The sequence below is a fragment of the Maylandia zebra genome, linkage group LG17 (genome assembly GCF_041146795.1).
Source record: "Maylandia zebra isolate NMK-2024a linkage group LG17, Mzebra_GT3a, whole genome shotgun sequence".
NCBI classification, from domain to species: Eukaryota; Metazoa; Chordata; class Actinopteri; order Cichliformes; family Cichlidae; genus Maylandia; species Maylandia zebra.
The window spans coordinates 19,045,383-19,063,034 of NC_135183.1; the positions used below are offsets into that span (position 1 = coordinate 19,045,383).

The 17,652-nt window shown below is 40.8% G+C and overlaps 1 protein-coding gene across 2 annotated transcripts in view; it reads right to left on the bottom strand.

The window, feature by feature from the left end:
• The window catches only part of LOC101477232 (thyrotropin-releasing hormone-degrading ectoenzyme), a 272,984-nt gene that overhangs the window by 226,962 nt on the left and 28,370 nt on the right, over positions 1–17,652 (bottom strand). The window lies entirely within an intron of this gene.

The following is a 17,652-nucleotide window of genomic DNA, read 5'->3' on the forward strand; positions in this document are numbered from 1 at the left end:
CAGACTGCCACAGAGAAGAGAGATGTCCAAAGACACAAAGACTTTTTCTGTTATGAATTAAAGGCAATTTTGAAAACAAGGAAAACTGTCCTCTATTGTGTGGTGTGATTTCTTCCCAATGCTTCTTCCTCTTTCTTATAAACTTCACTGATTTCTCCTTTCCTGTTCAAACCAAACTGTCAACCAACCGACATTCAGTTTACATATCAAGTCAAGAGTGCTGTTGGCATTTTGGAGGACTGCACAGTTGGAGTGCAGTCCTCCAAGTCCAGTAATCTTAAGAAGCAGAGTAGGTTGTTGTTGCTTTGACTTCACCTGCTTTCAAAGTTAAGAGAAAAAAGATCTGAAGGGAAAATTAATTGCTAGACCAATGCATTCAAGTTGCAGTCTTTATTAAGAAGTGTATCATAAAATAGGAATGATGGGCATGACCACAGTTCTAAAGCACATGCAAATCGTGTACAGCCACATATCAGTGAACGGAGTACACGCCTTTTGGCATGTGGTCATGTGGTTCAAAGCCCATCATATACATGTGTTATGATGATCCCGATAAAGGCCACAAGCCAAAAGTAGGCATAATAATTGTACATCTTATTGTGAGACTAGTATTCTCTAAATTGTGGAACAATGTAGGCTTTACACATTATTTTATGAGCCCAGTCATAGGAATGGTGTACGGAGGACCACATAAGACCACAAAAATTTTAAATAAAAGACAAATAACATGAATATAACATGGGAGATGCACAACAGATTATTTCAGAATCAGAAGATTTTATTTATCCCCAAGGGGCAATTAAGATACAACAGAGCTGCATGACGTTGAAGATAAGGACAGGGCATAAACAGGCAATAAGAGTGAGATAATAAATACACAGAATATACAGTACATACAGTTTTAAAATTACACAGTTTAAAATTAAAGTGACTGAATTTGACAAAAACAGGAGAAAAAACCACAAGGAAACTAACAAAGTAAAAAGAAATGAGAAGATGCCATTAATGTCCAATTTATGCTTCAGCGGAAAATCTACGTTGACATAACCATGCCATCACCTTCCACGCTGATTAATCATTGCTGGCGGCTTCAACTCGACCTGCAGATACATTTCCTAGGAGGGGGAAGTTCACATTAAATGGAAGGTTACAACATTGGGTTAAGAGGGGTTTCCAGTTAAAACATACGTTAAAACAAATTTGCAGTCTAATTAGGTTGAAGCACAGTCCCTTTATGTTGCCACGAGTCTTTTTTACTTTTATTCCATTCTTCTCTTTTTCTCAAAGTCCTCTCGTCCTTCTCTTGATCCTATTTTTCTCCCTCCTTTCCTCTTTCATTCAGTCTAACTGTTTAACTCTTTCTCCATCCATGCTGGGGCGTGTGAATCCATATATGTGATACCTGAGTGAATCACAGCAGGCTGCTGTCATCATCATCAACGCAGGAGAAAATGTGCTTTTTAAAGCAGCTGGTGAGGAAAAATGGCTGCTTGTTGTTCCACTACAGCTGCTCCTAATTTGGTTGAACACTGCCAGGGTTCGACTTCTCTCTGTGTTCAGGTCGACTATCATTTGCATTGCCTCTAATTGGATCCATTTCAGACCAAAGCTAGCTGTTCAGCCAGTGTTCAGATCGCTCCAGTTTATGACAGTTTTTCCCTGTAATTTTGGTGCATTGTTTCAAACCAAAGGCTCAGTTTTCATAACAAATTACACAAAAAACTCAACTTTATTTTCATGTGCATTGTGAACAACTGTTGGTTCAAAACTGCCAGTAATTAAAAAAAAAATGAAATAAATTATATCAAAAAAGGCAAATTAATTATTATTAATATTATTAACAATAATAATAATAATAATAATAATTATTATTATTATTATTATTATTATTATTATTATAGGGTTTTTTTTGTTTTGATTCTTATAGGTTTAGGCATCAGTTAATGAAAATTGCACAGTGTCACAAATTGCTAAGAAAAATTAAAAACAGGACCAAAAAAAAATGTATCAATGGCTAAATGAAATTTCGATTTGAAGAAATCAATTGGAAGACTACATCATTTAAATTCTAAATATTGATAAACACATAAATCCATACAGATATCATTTTATGTTTTGTTGGATGTAATGAAGAACATTTTTGTTTCAGTCCTCCAAAGTTGTCTTCTTTTGCTCCCAAACCTTTGCTTTAATGTTGAAACTCCTCAAAGTCTTGAAGATGACTCCCACATGCAGTCAAACAGCTGAGTTGAAACAAACCAGATATTTTTCTCTACAGCTTCATCTGCATCCAGAGAACTGGAATATTCTCTCTGGACAGCTTGTACAACATGAACAGTCATGTTGTCAGAGGTAAAGTCCACAGCCTGAATGAGAGTGACTCACAGAGGAGTATAAATACATTTTACACAAAGCAAAAAAAATAAATAAATAAATAGGACTGCTGCACTGTAGTCTGATGAAACCTCGCGTAGCTGCTTTTCTTTTTTTGCCTCAGGGCAAAAGCATGAAGCCAACCTGCTGTGTCTCCTTACGTGTAACATAGTCAAACTTGTTGTAAAGCCCAACAGAAACCAATTTCTCTTCACTGGGAACAAGATTGAAAATACTGGGACTTCCAAATGCTTCACAGCTGCTCTTAGGCGTTTCGACAACCTTAGTGTTGAAACCTGGCTTTGAGTTTCTCTCTCAGCTCTCCATTTCCAGCCTTACAAAGGCTGCTCTTTATTGGGGATAATATGAGAACAGATACTGTGGGAGTGAAATGCTGAGATTCTACAAACTTATCACTGCATGTCCCGATGATGCTGTGACTTGTTTGATCGCATATAATAAACAGTAAAAAGCCCATAATAATAGCAAAGATGAAAAATTAGACTAAGCAGCGATGTTTTGGATGGTTAGTGAAGTTAAGATTGTTAACTTAATTTATTGATGTTTTTGCCCCCCTGAGCATGGTTACTACATGGCTGCTCATTTAAAAGGTCATGGCTCAGACAAGAAAAGAAAAGTACATTGAGAGCATAAACTGTAAAAGATGGACCACCATGACATTAGCCATGGATGTTTAAATCACTTCAGTTCTGGTGTAATCGGCTGGTGGTCAGAGAAAAAGGACAAAGAAGTTAGACAGAGATTAAGGAGCCTAACGTGGACATTAGAGGAACTGCGTCAATCAAACATGAATCGGTGAGGAAAAGACCTAAGAAGTGCCCGATGTGCTGTCAGATGCCATTAAAAAAAAGCACCAAAAGCAACAAAATTTCAACCCAGAGAGCCTCTGAGCTGACACCATCCAGACATGAGTATTAGTAATTCACGTGTTGCTGCTTTCTCTGAAGTATTTGCTATAATAATGTGAATTTGATGTTCATATTAAAACTTTAGTTACTCTGAAAGGCGTTAAACTATCGGTGAGCCTGAGGCCCACACGTGCTTTTAAAACCTTTTAGAGTCTGAAACATACGTTTACTGAACAAACTGACAAATGTGTTTAAAAAATTAAGCACATGTTAATTCCATAAATGGTTTTTAATTTGTATCGCATTTGCTAAATCGGGCATTTAAACAAATGTTTTAAGATGTGTTGTGCAACTTATTTTGTTTTTTCTGTTGATGAAAAGCTGTACATATCAAATAAGGGGTTAAAAACTCGCCTAAAGGTGCACTATGCTTGAATTGTTCTGTATATAAAAAAAACAGGCAGAATGACAACCGAATAGCTTTCTAGGATTCATCTCTTTTCAAGAAACAAGGCACACAGCACTGCAGCACATTGAAAGGATGAGAGGTTCAGCCAACGCAGCAGAGGCTTGGACCTGGAGACGTAATATTGAAGGGCTGTACGTCATCACTACAGAGGAGGTGCAGATAATTCATTCATTTCACTGCATTCAGTCGCTGAAACTGCAGTTTAGGCTCAAATGCTCAGGTTGTGTCTGAAAGCCTTTGTACACCATCACATTAAACATACTGTATAACCAACGCAAGAGTATCACAGTATATCACATTCTGGTGGATTATTTGCCTGTCAGGAGTTTACAGAACCTTAAACAAATATTTTAATCTCACCATCAAAGAAGTAAAAACTGAGCCTGACATTCCTGTTTTTTTTAGATTAAACAATAAGTAAGGCGAAAGGCATAAATAAAGTGATTTGGGGCTATTAACTATTTAAGATTTCCTTTTGCCGACTCATCCTCGTTAATATTCCCACAGAGGAGAAGCGAAGTGCAGTTATTCTTCCAAACTTTGCAGCTATGCAGGACTAGGGAGAAACACCAATTAGCCCCCAATTACAAGTTATCTTCACTTCACCTGCTTTTATTTAGAGAGGGCTAGCACTGACCTTTCGATTAGTAGACGACCTGTACCACTACCAGCTAACTTACTGCTAGGTTACTTTGTCTAACTGCGAGGCGGGAGCCTCTGCAATCTACAGCGCTATCGATTGGAACTGCTGAATAACATGCCTGGAGAGAACAAAACATACATAAATGTGTATTTGTGCAAGCACATACACAGATGTAAATCTAGGAGGCTCACTCACGTGATAATGATGACACTAGTTGTCTTTTTTTCTGCAGCAGCTGACTGATACTTCAACAGCATCAGTTCAGGCAGGCCACAAAGTTCATCTTAGAAGAAATTCCAGCCAATGAGCTGATGTCAGCGCCAGCCCATGACCACTGGCTCAGCAGGTACCTTTTTGCATTTCCACTCCCTCAAGCTGCTCTGCAAGCTGCTTTGAAACCCACCTCAACCACAGCTTCCCTTCCATGCAGTGTATCTGTTCTCACTGATCCCTCCTCTTGATGCTGCTGCTGCTCTCCCTGCCTCCTGCTTTCCTGTGTGTTCATGGCCTCCCAGCCACCGAATATAAATAAGTGCAATTGAAAATAATCTTTCTGTGATGTGTAAAAGTGCCTAAACACAAAGACACAAAATAATCTCTACCAGCTGCCAAATCTTTAGCGTTTAACGATACAAATCATAGCTTTCCCTTTTAACCCCAATTTGCTCCATTTGCCTCCAAAAATAAAATTAAGTCATTAAGCGTGGTTGGTTAAGCAGAATTGCAGTGGCTTTAAATTACCCGTGAAGAGACCCTTAATTTAATTCATCATATTCGAATTTGCCCTGAACTTATCTCCTCCCTGGCTCTGATTTCAAAGCTTCAACACACCGAACTCACGCCTTGGAATAAATCCATACAGAATATGTGATGGTGTCATATGAAGCTGGATTTTGTTTTAGTCTTTGAACCTTTCAAACCTATCAAAGGAGAAATTTAAGGTGGAATCAGGGTTCAGGGGGTTAAAGGATAATCCTCTGAAGTCAGAGCCGACAGGTCGGCCGCCTGCAGGGAGAAGTTTTCACGGGGAGCCATTTTTACTTCGGCTTTTTTCAAGTTTTTGAAACGGCATCTACGGCGAGATAATCCACAATAAACACGGGCAAACTTTCTGTTTCCTCTCGATTTCTTTTAGCCGAGCTGAATGTTTCCATATCTGAGCTTCGTTACGTTTGTCTGTCAGTCACCTGACAGACACAGGAATAAGCTAAAACCTGAGGAAATAATCCCTGTGAAAACTTTGTTATCACAATGGTGCATTTTGCTCCTGGAGTTTGTGAGAGGAGCGATGAAAGGAGGGAAACAGGAGGAGGAGAGGACGGGGTGTCTGTTGCAATTCAGGTGGCCTAATAAGAAGAGAGGACACAAAAAATCCAAAAGGAAGATGATAAAACAAAATTGTTACTACCAAAAAAAATGGGAGGAGGAGAGGGGACAAAGATGAGGGCTGGAGCAGAGTGTAAGGAAGGAAGGAAGAAAATGCAGAAAGCAAAAGGCATACAGGAGACAACAGAGGTAGAACCAAGATGAGAAACAGCTGTAACAAAGCAGTTTGGATGCTGATTGAAAGAAAACAAGAGGGGGCAGACGATGAGAAGTAGACACTTGGAATATTAGGGCTGGGAGAGGAGAAGGAGAAGGAAAAGACGTTAAGCAGAAGAAGTGGAAAAGAAAAGTGGAAACAGGAGGTGAGGAGAAAGGAAGGAAAGAAAATTGAAGAAAATAATCTGACACAAGCTATGGAGACATGATGACCGAGGGGAGTGGACGAAGGGAGGGAGGAGGTGACGAAAGGGAGACAGAGAGAGAGAAACCGGGAATAATAAACAGGGGGTGAGCGGGGCCGACTGGAAGAACGAGAGAGAGAATAATGGAGAAAGCCTGAGAGGGACGAGATAAAGAGAGTATCTATTAGAGAGGAGGATGAGTCTGTAACGTGCACACACACACACACACACACACACACACACACACACACACACACACACACACACACACACACACACAAACTCCTGCTTTAAAATTCAATGAAGCACCAATATTAATACACACACGCACACACACACAACACACACACACAAACTCCTGCTTTAAAACTCAATGAAGCACCAATATTAACACACACACGCACACACACACAACACGCACACACAAACTCCTGCTTTAAAACTCAATGAAGCACCAATATTAACACACACACGCACACACACACAACACTAACGTGACACCCAGCAGGTTGCCAACAGTCACTGCTGCCAAAGTAACGCTTGTTGTAACAGTAATCCTGATTGACAAGCAGGCCTATACCGTTGCCCTGGACAACGACAACAGATAAACAAACACACACACACACACAAACACACACTCATGCATTAATGCATGTGACAATGCGTCGCCTCCAAAAACGCACATGAGATGGAAATGACGTATTTTCCTGCTGTAATGTTTGCCATTATATTGTCTGGTGACACCACCGAAGAAGAGAGCAGGTGTGTGAATGACACATCGAACACACGCACACACATAGAGGAGAGACAGAAACACACACCTCATTTAGATTCACAGATGTGAGTGAAGGGGAAACTGTTGAGTCAGGTGCTTTTCACAGTGAGTGTGTTTCATTTCTATATCCATCCCTCACACTCTCCATCACACACAAACACACACCCACACTCACCAAACTGGACACAGTGATCTCTTTAACCAATGTCTCAAATTGCAAATCCCCTCCTTCATATTGAAAGGACTGCTGTGTATATGTGTGTGTATTGTTGCTGCTATACTTTTACACAGGAAGCTGCCGAAGAGGCTGATTCATCATCTTCGGTGTAAAATATGCGACTGATGGGTGAGGCAGTGTGGCTGGGTGGAGGTGGGGGCGGGGCTTAGTTTGTCAGATTTCAGTTCTCCAAGTGTATTTAGGTAACAAGAAAGTAGGAGGCAAGGATGTACAAGAAAATAGGAGATTAAGATAAAAATGATAATTAAAAGGATGCCGATAAGGATATCATCATCTGGCTTCCTGCTTCTCTCAGTCGTACTCGGGCTGTGAGCCACTGGAGGTACATGAAAGCATTTTATAAAGTCATGGAGAAATTCAGCAAGAGTATAAAACCAAAGAACATCCTTCTCTCAGCAATAGATGATTTTGAGTTCTTGGTGAGTTCTCCAATGCAGGAATCTGATTGGTTGTGTTACGAGGCATGCGGTTGTGCAGTAATGACAGATCACAATCCGATTTCAGTCAGGAACCCTAAAGTCAGAGGAACGTTATTTCCACATGCTATCATATATCTGGTGGTCTGGATCTACTCTGGGATCTCCCATGACCTTCCACTTGCAGGTGTGCTCCTAAATGCCTTCACTAAGTTGGCGTAAGCTCCAGCACTGAACAGAACCGCCACTGTATCAGTGCCACACAGGAAAACTGATTGTGAGGCACAGAAGGAGGAGCTGGTGTGAAGGTGAAAACATGTTCACAACACTGTGCAACTGTGCAACAGATGCCCAGGCTTTCTGAAGGTCTTAAAAGTTTTTCTTTGGACATGGACTTAACACAACACACTGCCCACAAGTCGACAATCTACCAAAGAACAAAATTTAAATTGTAGCTTTATCTTTGTTATAACAAACCTGTCACAAAACACAGTTTGTTTCCATTTCTTTAGTTGAAAATATGAAAAATGTCAAAGAGGCTCTGCCATGGTTTGGGGCCACATTTAAGTCAGTGGTGCGTGAGATCTTTTTAAAACTGATGGAATTATGAGCACACAAAAGTACCATCAGATTTTGATCCACACCATCTGGAAAGTATGTCATTGGTAATGACTTCAAAACACAGTAAACACAGCATAAAGGAATACTAACAGTCATGGACTGGCCTCCCCAGAGCCAAACTCAAACAACAGAATGGAACATTATTCTGCTCACCTCAAGAAAACCAGCTCTGCAGCTGTGGATGGAGGAAGATAATAATGCTTGTTAGGTAAAGTGTGATCAGCTGTGTGATCAGCTGTGTGTAATTACCTGCCTCAAGAGTGTCACACAATCCTCAAAGGAGAGAAGGTGATGATCAGCTTTCAACTACTGCCATACATGTAATTGAGAATAAAAAGGAAATAAAGAACAAGGGAGTGTCCTGCGTCCAGGGCATTTTCAAGTTTGGGCAGGAGCTGAATAGACCATGTTAAACCTGACAAAAAAGGGGCATTATTACAGTTATTATTATTATTATTATTATTATTATTATTATTGTTGTTGTTGTTATTGTTGCAGCAGACAAAGAAACAGACACAGCAAACAGAACAAAAGGCAGGGATATCCAAAGAAGAGCTTTGAATGTGCTTCAAGAAGCCCAGCAAACTATTTCTGAAGACTATTTAAAGAAAGCCACCTCAGAAAGTTCAGACTGTGCTGAATAATATCAGTGGTTGAACAAAATATTGATTTTCAAGCTCATTACAAATGTACAAACTGTTTTTGCCTGGTGTACTAAATTTTTAAATATGGTTGACAGAACAATTTGATATGACTGGATGTAGTATGACTTGTACAAGGTGTCTGCGTGTGTTTAATGATGAAGAACCTGTTACTTGGCAAATTTTCTGGGTTGATTTTGAGATGAAGGACTTCATTCTTGAATATACATGAGATCAGAGAAAGTCAACGTGAAGTGAGCGGACCTTGAGTTAACCTTTCCTCAACTTTGATGTGTGTGATTGTAATTACTACCAGTGAGAGCGTCTGAAATGTTCTATAGCAACCAACCATTAGCTACAAATCGATGCATGATGCAGGAATGTGGACAAACCTCCCTCTCCCTGGCCACTTCTTCTTCCAGGGCAACAGTCTTATTGCGGTTTATGAAATAGTGAGGACATTTAATCTATTTAATGTCTTCCTGGAATTTCCACCTTCCACCATTTGCATGAACACAATTTTTCCATCAGACCATTTTCACGTCTACTGATTCATGTCCATGTACACAAAGTGAATATTTTCCACTTTTAGAGGGCCAGAAGTCTGCATTTGGAAGCAGAGGAGTGGGTGGCATCATGAATGATTTCACCACTCACACCAGAGACCATGGTTTGACTGCCAGACTTGACACATTTTTTTTTCATATTCTATTTTTTTGTAAATGAGCTTTGTCATGAATATTTCACATTTTGCTATGAGACTGGGGTCTCCTAGGGAATACTGAGGTCTTCTCAAGCCATTCCAAGAGGCATAATCTCCAGTGTGTTGTGAGTCCGCAGCTGCTCCTATATAGACAAGTCTGATAAACCTTCCATACAAGGTGCCCAAAAGGCATTCTAATCTGATGTCCAAACTTACTCTTTTGATGGAGAGGAGTAGCAGCTCCACTCTGAACTCGTCCTGAATGGCTAAGCTGATCACTGTAAGGTTGAGCTCAAAACCTTTTTTAAGCAAGCTTATTTCTGCCACTTGTATCCAGAGTTTCTGACTATGAATAAAGTAGAATAACCAAGCAGTCAAAAGCCCAAATAATTGTTGTAGTTACGTCTAGGACCCCAATTGTACTTGTAGGCAGGCTACAAACTTCAAGCAACTGTTCACCAAAAGGAATAATCACTCATGAAAGATAGAATAATGCATTTGAACACAGAAATAGTCCTTGTTCTCATCCTTATACACTGGGAACAAGGATCATGGAAACAGGCAAACAGGATGACGTGACAGAAAGTTTCCAAGTCTTTATGTGGGGAAAAAAAAAGTCTACACCACAGAAGAACCTATAATGGTTACACAAATCAGGAAAATGAGCATTAGAATCTGACAGGAGACAGGTTATATACACACTGTGAGCCAATGAGACACAGGAGGGAGCAAAGCACAGGTGAAAAAGACAACAGCAGGTGAAGCCAGTAAGGTGGGTCAGATAATGAGAGAGGAAGGAAAAGAACAGGAAGCAAAAGTAGAAATGGGATCACAACCAGATAAAACAGGAATCCAAAACTCAACATAACAAAAACCTTGGCCGTGGAAGGCATCTCTGCCACCGAGTCAGGCTGTAAATTACACAGGTGTCTAACCAGATTTGACCTTTGATATATAAATGTCACTACTCCCTCATTTTATACTATTTCAGTAAAACTTAATCACAATGTGAATGTGAAATCTTGAGTCATTGCCAAAAACATTTTTTGCAAGCTCACAGGGACCTTGACCTTTTACTATGGAATGCTAATCAGTTCATTGTTGAATTTAAGTGAATGTTTATGCCAAATTATATATCAGCAAATATCCCTCAAGGCATTGCTGATATATTGCTTTCATATAAGAATTAGATGCAGGATGGTCAGTGAGCTTGACCTTCGTTGCAGAGGCTTAAAAAGTAACTCGTGCAAAAATGCATTATGTCCAGATCAAGCTCCGTGCAAGCATGTGAAGGCAGAAGCAATTTTACAAAAGATAACATGAACGTTGACCCCATGTTAATGTTTGCTCACTTCTACTCAAAAAAAAAATATACATATATATTTTTGTAAACTTCAGACAGGAATTTTTCATCCTTCCTTCCTAAGAATTTTATAAGTTTTATCTTGGGTGCCTTAAAAAAGAGGTGCTTATGATTTAAAGCTTCCGTCGAGACAGCACAACTCACCACAGATCACGTGTTTTGGCTTCATGGAATCCCCATGGATATCGTTTCTGATCGGGGTCCTCAATTCACTTCCAGCATGTGGAAGGAGTTCTGTTCTTCGATTTGAGCCCAGATTAGTCTCCTTTCTGGGTTTCATCTTCAGACTAATGAGCATACCAAGAGAATGAACCAACCCTCTGATGTGCAGTATCATCCAACACATCCACCTGGAGCAGTCAACTAGCCTGGGCTGAATACGTTTACAATTCACCCACTTTATCTGCAGCTGGTCTCTCACCTTTTGAATCATCTTGGGGGTATCAGCCCCCTCTGTTCCTATATGTTGAAGGTAAGTACTTAGTTTCTTCAGTGCAGAACCAGCCTTCGCTGGTGTCGTTGGCTTTCAGAATCAGAATACTTTAATAATCCTTAAGGAAATTATATGAGGAGGGATGCAGGCGGCAACCTAAGAACCTCACTATCGTCCAGGCTGAAAGGTTTGGCTTTCTACAAAAAAATGTTCCTTTACATATGAATCTGGCAAATTCTCTCCAAACCTTGTTGTAACTAGGGGTGGGAATTTAACGCCTAAATTCCACTTAATTAATTTGAAATAAAAAAATAGCGTGTTTCAGAAAAAAATAATGCATTTAATCACACTTTGCATTCCAAGCAAAGGGGAACTTTTGTCAATGCACGATTTCCTGGTATACCAATTACATCGATCCAAACATCAGAGCTACAAAGATTCAGAAGGAATCGCGTTGCTAGGACAGATCAAATTTTTTCTTTCAAAAGACTACTTGACGGAAACCTTGATAAAAGCAGTGTTTTGTGCAAACTGTGCAAAAAGGAGTTTGCATGCCACCAAAGCACTTCAACCTTGCGGTACCATCTAAATGCAGCAACATGTTGCAGCGAGCACAGAAACTGTGGGAGCTGTTAGCGCTCGTAGCACGAGTACCAACAAAAGGTGTTGGCAGCCCAAACTTATTGAAATGACAGGCTTCAGGACCAAAATCAGTAAGTCAACATCGCACAAAGTTACAGATTCTCTCGGAAAATGGATTGTTCTGGACTGTTGCAGGAACAGTGTAAAGACAAAGAGCTTCCTCCCCTCTTCATTGTCTTCAGACTCTGATTCAGATGAGGAAGCCCTGTGTAACAGGGCCCTGAGTTTGTACAGAGCGAAATCCACCATCAGCAAGACAGACCGCCCACTGGAGTGGTGGTCCAGCCGAGCAGGGACCCACCCACAGCCGTCTGTCCTGGCCTGCAAGTATTTGATTAGTCCTGCCACTTCCCTCCCATGTGAGAGACTGTTCTCACTTGCAGGTCACATAGTAACAACAAAGAAAGCTGCCTTGAGCTCTGAAAATGTGAACATCTTTCCCTAAATAAACTGGGTTTTTCAGTACACATGACACTGCTTTCCCAAAAATCAGTTACATATATATTTTTGTTACATTGATATTCCAAACTGGAGTTGTCATCCGGGAAGACAGGATATATCCTGAAGAGTTTTCTAGTCATTCACAGGCCACATAACGAGAGATAATCATTCACACTTTCACACCTTACCTATATGTATTTAGACTTTCTAAGGAACCCAGAGTACGCAGAGAATCCGGAAATAATCTGTCATAAACAGGCACAGGGAGAACTCCACACTGTCTGCATTTAGGTTCTCTAGTTACACAAAACCTTTTAAAAAAGGGAGTAGATATTAACCTAACCCAATCCCAACCTGAACATCCAGATTCTCTAAACCATTAGTTGTCAGACTGAAAATAGAAGTGTCATTTTTGAAGGGTGTGGTTTGTGGCTCAGCTGCAGCGGAGGGGTGGAGAAGTGGGTTCAGGGTGTGGTGCCAGGGGAGGCTGACTCACACATCTGACCTAATTGGGTCTCCCCTGTTAATGATGTTGCTGGGACCGGAGGCAAGAGTGATGAGGGCCACAGAAACAGAGGAGCAGGAAAGCTGCTCCTTTAAAAACTGAAAAATAAAAAAGATGCTGAAACACTAAAACGCTATGGTCGTCAGGTCCTTCATTGTCAAAATCTTTAAGACCGTATCCCAAAACTTTTTATGTCTTTAAAACGTTCAAAAAACCAAATGCCTTAACATTAGTCTGAGACAGTATGCTTTAAACATACAGTCCAATTATATCACAGTGCTTATCTTGAATAGCAAATATCATATACTGTGCATTTAATGGTGTTGATTGTCCAGTAACCTTAATCAACTTAAGCCCTCAGTCACATAAAGACAAAAAGGCAGCATTATGCAACTGGAAAACACCAACTTTCACATGTCACATTTCTCCCCTTTGCATGCATCTACACAACAGCTAACTCTGACAGAAGCTTTCACAGCCCTGCACACAAGATTGTTGGATAACCTGCTTTGGAAAGTTAGTGCAAATCATTAATTTTATATTCAGTTGATGATTGCATTCATCAGACATAAACTCAAACATCAGCTGAATATAAAATTCAACCTCTGTGGGCTACTCTTTGAGAGACCAGAGGTTTACCAGTAACTGTGACATCAACAACCTTTATGAAACAGGAATATTTCTATCTAACTTTACTGCACTCAGTGTAATTGTTGTTGAGATATTTCCCTCTGAACCAAAGTGGACAGAAAATCTGTAAGATCACAGTGTTAGCATGGGTAGAAATTAACAGGTTAAGAGAGTCAAAGGTCTTTCTCAGGTCAAAATCAATACTGCGTGTTTGTGAAGACCTCGATTCCACAGCAGCTCCTCCGCCTCCTGCTCTGTGTATTTTTTTAAATGTCTGTAAAGGCTCAGAGAACGAATGAATTTATTAACTTGCTTCAGCTGAGTGCCATGTTAGATAGGTTGCCCTCTGACACACACACTGCAGAGTGGGTGAGCACAGTATTGATCTGAAACATCTCATCTCAGCACCGGATTACTCTATCAGAATGAAGGAGGGAGCGATCAGACAGCAGAGCCAGGGAGAAGCTGCTGATGAAGAAGACATACGAGATGAGGTAGATGTGTTAAACCAATCGACTTCTTTCAAACCTTTATTAAAATGTAGTCCCACACATAACCTTCGTTAACCATTTGTCTCTTCTGTTAATGCTCCAACATCTCTGTTCCTCAACCAGCTCTGCCTCGTTAGCAGCCTTACCACTCCTCGTTAACTGTAATTCCTCTCCTCGTTAAAGAAAGGCAGCTCTGAAAAAACAGTTTCAGTGTAATGAAAAAGTTCCTCACAGGATCTGAGAAGAAGAAGAAAAAAGCTCAGCTCTGGGGTTTTGGATTTCCTTTAGAAGTCTGGGTTTCAGGAAGAAACCAAGTATCTGGCACACTTTCAGTCCAGTGGGGACCCTCTTCAGGAAAATTATCCTCCTGATGAAGTGTGCTTTATATAGAAATAATATACCATAATTTCATCACACATACTGGATGGTGCTAGTTCATAATGTAGTATTAATGTAGTATTAGTTAAATTTGAAAATGTCAGTGTTCGTTATGCATTAATCTATGGAACGTCAGCAGAACCCAGACCAAAGTTAAAGTGCAGCATAGTGAACTACATTTCTGAGTTCAGTGTTATTGTAATGTTTTCACTGTGTGTAAAGCTAAACATGTAGAACAATAATGTAACATCTGTGGCATGATCACAATTTTTTCAAATGATGTAACACAACATGCAGTCTCTTCTGTAAATCGAGCAGTGAGAGATTACATGACACTTTGACTGAAATTAAACAAACTGCAGATTTTTAAACACGTCACTTGAATCATCAGGTCCATTATCTCTCAGCAGCAGCCAGTATTGCTGCATCTGGTACATGTACAATTGTGGTCTGAAGTTTCAATCCACTCATCGTGGACGAGGATGTCATGATGATTTTACCCTATCACTGATTTCTTTGAAAAGTTTCTTTTCCAGGGTGGAATGATTGACTCCGCGTCATATAACGTGCGGAGGGGGTGAAAGAGGCGAAGCAGCGCTACAGGAGGAAACTAGAGTCACAACTCCAACAGAGTGACTCTAGGAGCCTGTGGCGGGGACTAAGGACAATAACGGACTATAAAGCACCAACAACCGGTATGACGAACGCGGCCGTGACTCTGGCAGACGAGCTGAACACTTTCTATGCTCGCTTCGAGGCTGCAGCTAAGGACTCCAACAATGCTAGTGCTAGCGGCGCTAACGGCTGCAGACAGGAAGATACTGCCAGCACCGGAAACGTGCTCGTCATCTCCGAGCATGAAGTAAGGAGAGCCTTCAAAAGAGTGAACACCAGGAAAGCAGCAGGACCAGACAGCATACCAGCTAGCTCCTGTGTTCACTGAGATTATCAACATCTCTTTATCTCAGTCGGTGATCCCCACATTCTTCAAAGAGTCCATCATTGTTCCTGTCCCGAAGAAACCCCACCCTGCTTCTCTCAATGACTATCGCCCTGTAGCCCTCACCTCAGTAGTGATGAAGTGCTTTGAACGCCTGGTCAGAGACTTCATAATTTCTTCACTACCAGACACACTGGACCCACTACAGTTCGCTTACCGTCCAAATCGTTCCACAGACGATGCCATCTCTCATCTCCTCCACACATCACTCACTCACTTGGACACTAGAAGGGGGAATTATGTTAAAATGCTCTTCATAGACTACAGCTCTGCATTTAATACCATAATTCCCTCCACACTCACCACCAAGCTGGAGCATCTGGGACTCAGCTCATCTATGTGTCAGTGGATCTCCAACTTCCTAACTGGCAGACCACAGGCAGTAAGGATGGGCGGACATGTCTCAGCCTCCACCACTCTCAGTACTGGAGCCCCCCAGGGGTGTGTCCTGAGCCCCCTGCTGTACTCTTTGTACACATATGACTGTGTGGCCACTACCAGCTCCACCACCATCATCAAGTTTGCTGACGACACCGTCGTGGTGGGCCTGATCTCTGATAACAACGAGACGGCCTACCTGAAGGAGATTAGGAATCTGGAGAACTGGTGCCAGAGGAACAACCTCCTTCTAAACGTCAGTAAGACAAAGGAGCTGATAGTGGACTTCAGCACTAAGCAGGAGAGGAACTACCAGACCCCCGTCATCAACGAGTGCCCAGTGGAGAGAGTGGACAGCTTCAAATACCTCGGAGTTCACATCACGCAGGACCTGTCATGGTCCTGTCACATCAACACCGTGGTGAAAAAGGCCTGACAGCGTCTCTACCACCTCAGACGCTTGAGAGACTTCCAACTGCCCTCCAAGGTGCTCAGGAACTTTTACTCGTGCACCATAGAGAGCATCCTGGCGGGAAACATCTTAACCTGGTTCGGGAACAGCACCATGCAGGACAGACGAGCTCTACAGAGGGTTGTGCGGTCAGCTGAGCGCACCATCCGCTCCGAGCTCCCTGACCTGCACTCAATCTACAGCAGGCGGTGCTGGACTAAGGCCAGGAAGATCGTGAAGGACCTCAGCCATCCCAACAACAGACTGTTCTCTCTGTTGAGGTCAGGAAAGCGATTCCGCTCCCTGAAGACCAACACAGAGAGACTGAGGAGGAGCTTCTTCCCGCAGGCGATACGGTCTCTCAATCACACCACCACACAGTACTGACCCACACATACAGTTCTTACACACACACTGGACTTTCTGGACATTGTTTTCAATTCATCACTTAAATCACTTTAAGCATATTTGCATTGCAGAAGACATAATGTGGATTGCACAACACTGGACATTATATTCTTCATTTCCAGTTAATACTTGTACAGCTGCTGTTATTGTGTATATATTTATTTATATTTCTTCATACATTCTTATATAGTTCTATACTGTGTATTGTGTATTTTGTTGTACAGCTATTTTATTTTCAACTTTAATTTATATATTTTATCTTATTCTTTCCCAGTTAAATTTACCCTTCATTCTAATTTGTGTTGTACAGTTATTTCATTTTTAACCTTAATTTATATTTTATTCCTTCCTAGTTAAATTTACCCTTTTTAATTTTTCATATTTATTTCCTATCTTATTCATAGCCCTTTTTTTTTTCTTCTTTAGGTCACGAGCAGTTGTCTAAGCATTTCACTGCATATCGTACTGTGTATGACTGTGTACGTGACAAATAAAAATTTGAATTTGAATTTGAATTTTGAATTACTTTGAAAAACAAGAACTGGGTGAAAAAATTTGAATTAATTTTTGATTATGTCTAATCCACACGGGGTCAAACGTATGCATAAACACTTACATCTTTTTTTTAACTTGACAAGGCCGAAGCCTTTTAACTTCTCATTATTGATCAATATTGACTACAGCTGGTAGTATCTCTTTGTAGCATTAAGAAGGATTTGTCTGACAGTGCTCATCGGATTGATCAACACTCAGAACAATGGGGAAGTCCAAGAAATTCTGTGGAGATCTGACAAGGAGAATTTTAGATTGTCACATGTTGGGAAGGCCTCCTGGGGCCATTTATAAACAAATTCATACACACAAATGTAGAATTATTTGAATTGCATAAGTACAAGTTATTTAGATTACCAATGTCTGGAAGAAGGACCAAACTGTTAACCTTAGATGAGAGAATTTGGATTTTCAGGAAAAACCCAGAAACCACCAAAGTTCAGAACTGCCATAAACTAATTGACGATATATGAGACATTGACCTTGACCTTTTGTGTAATACAGA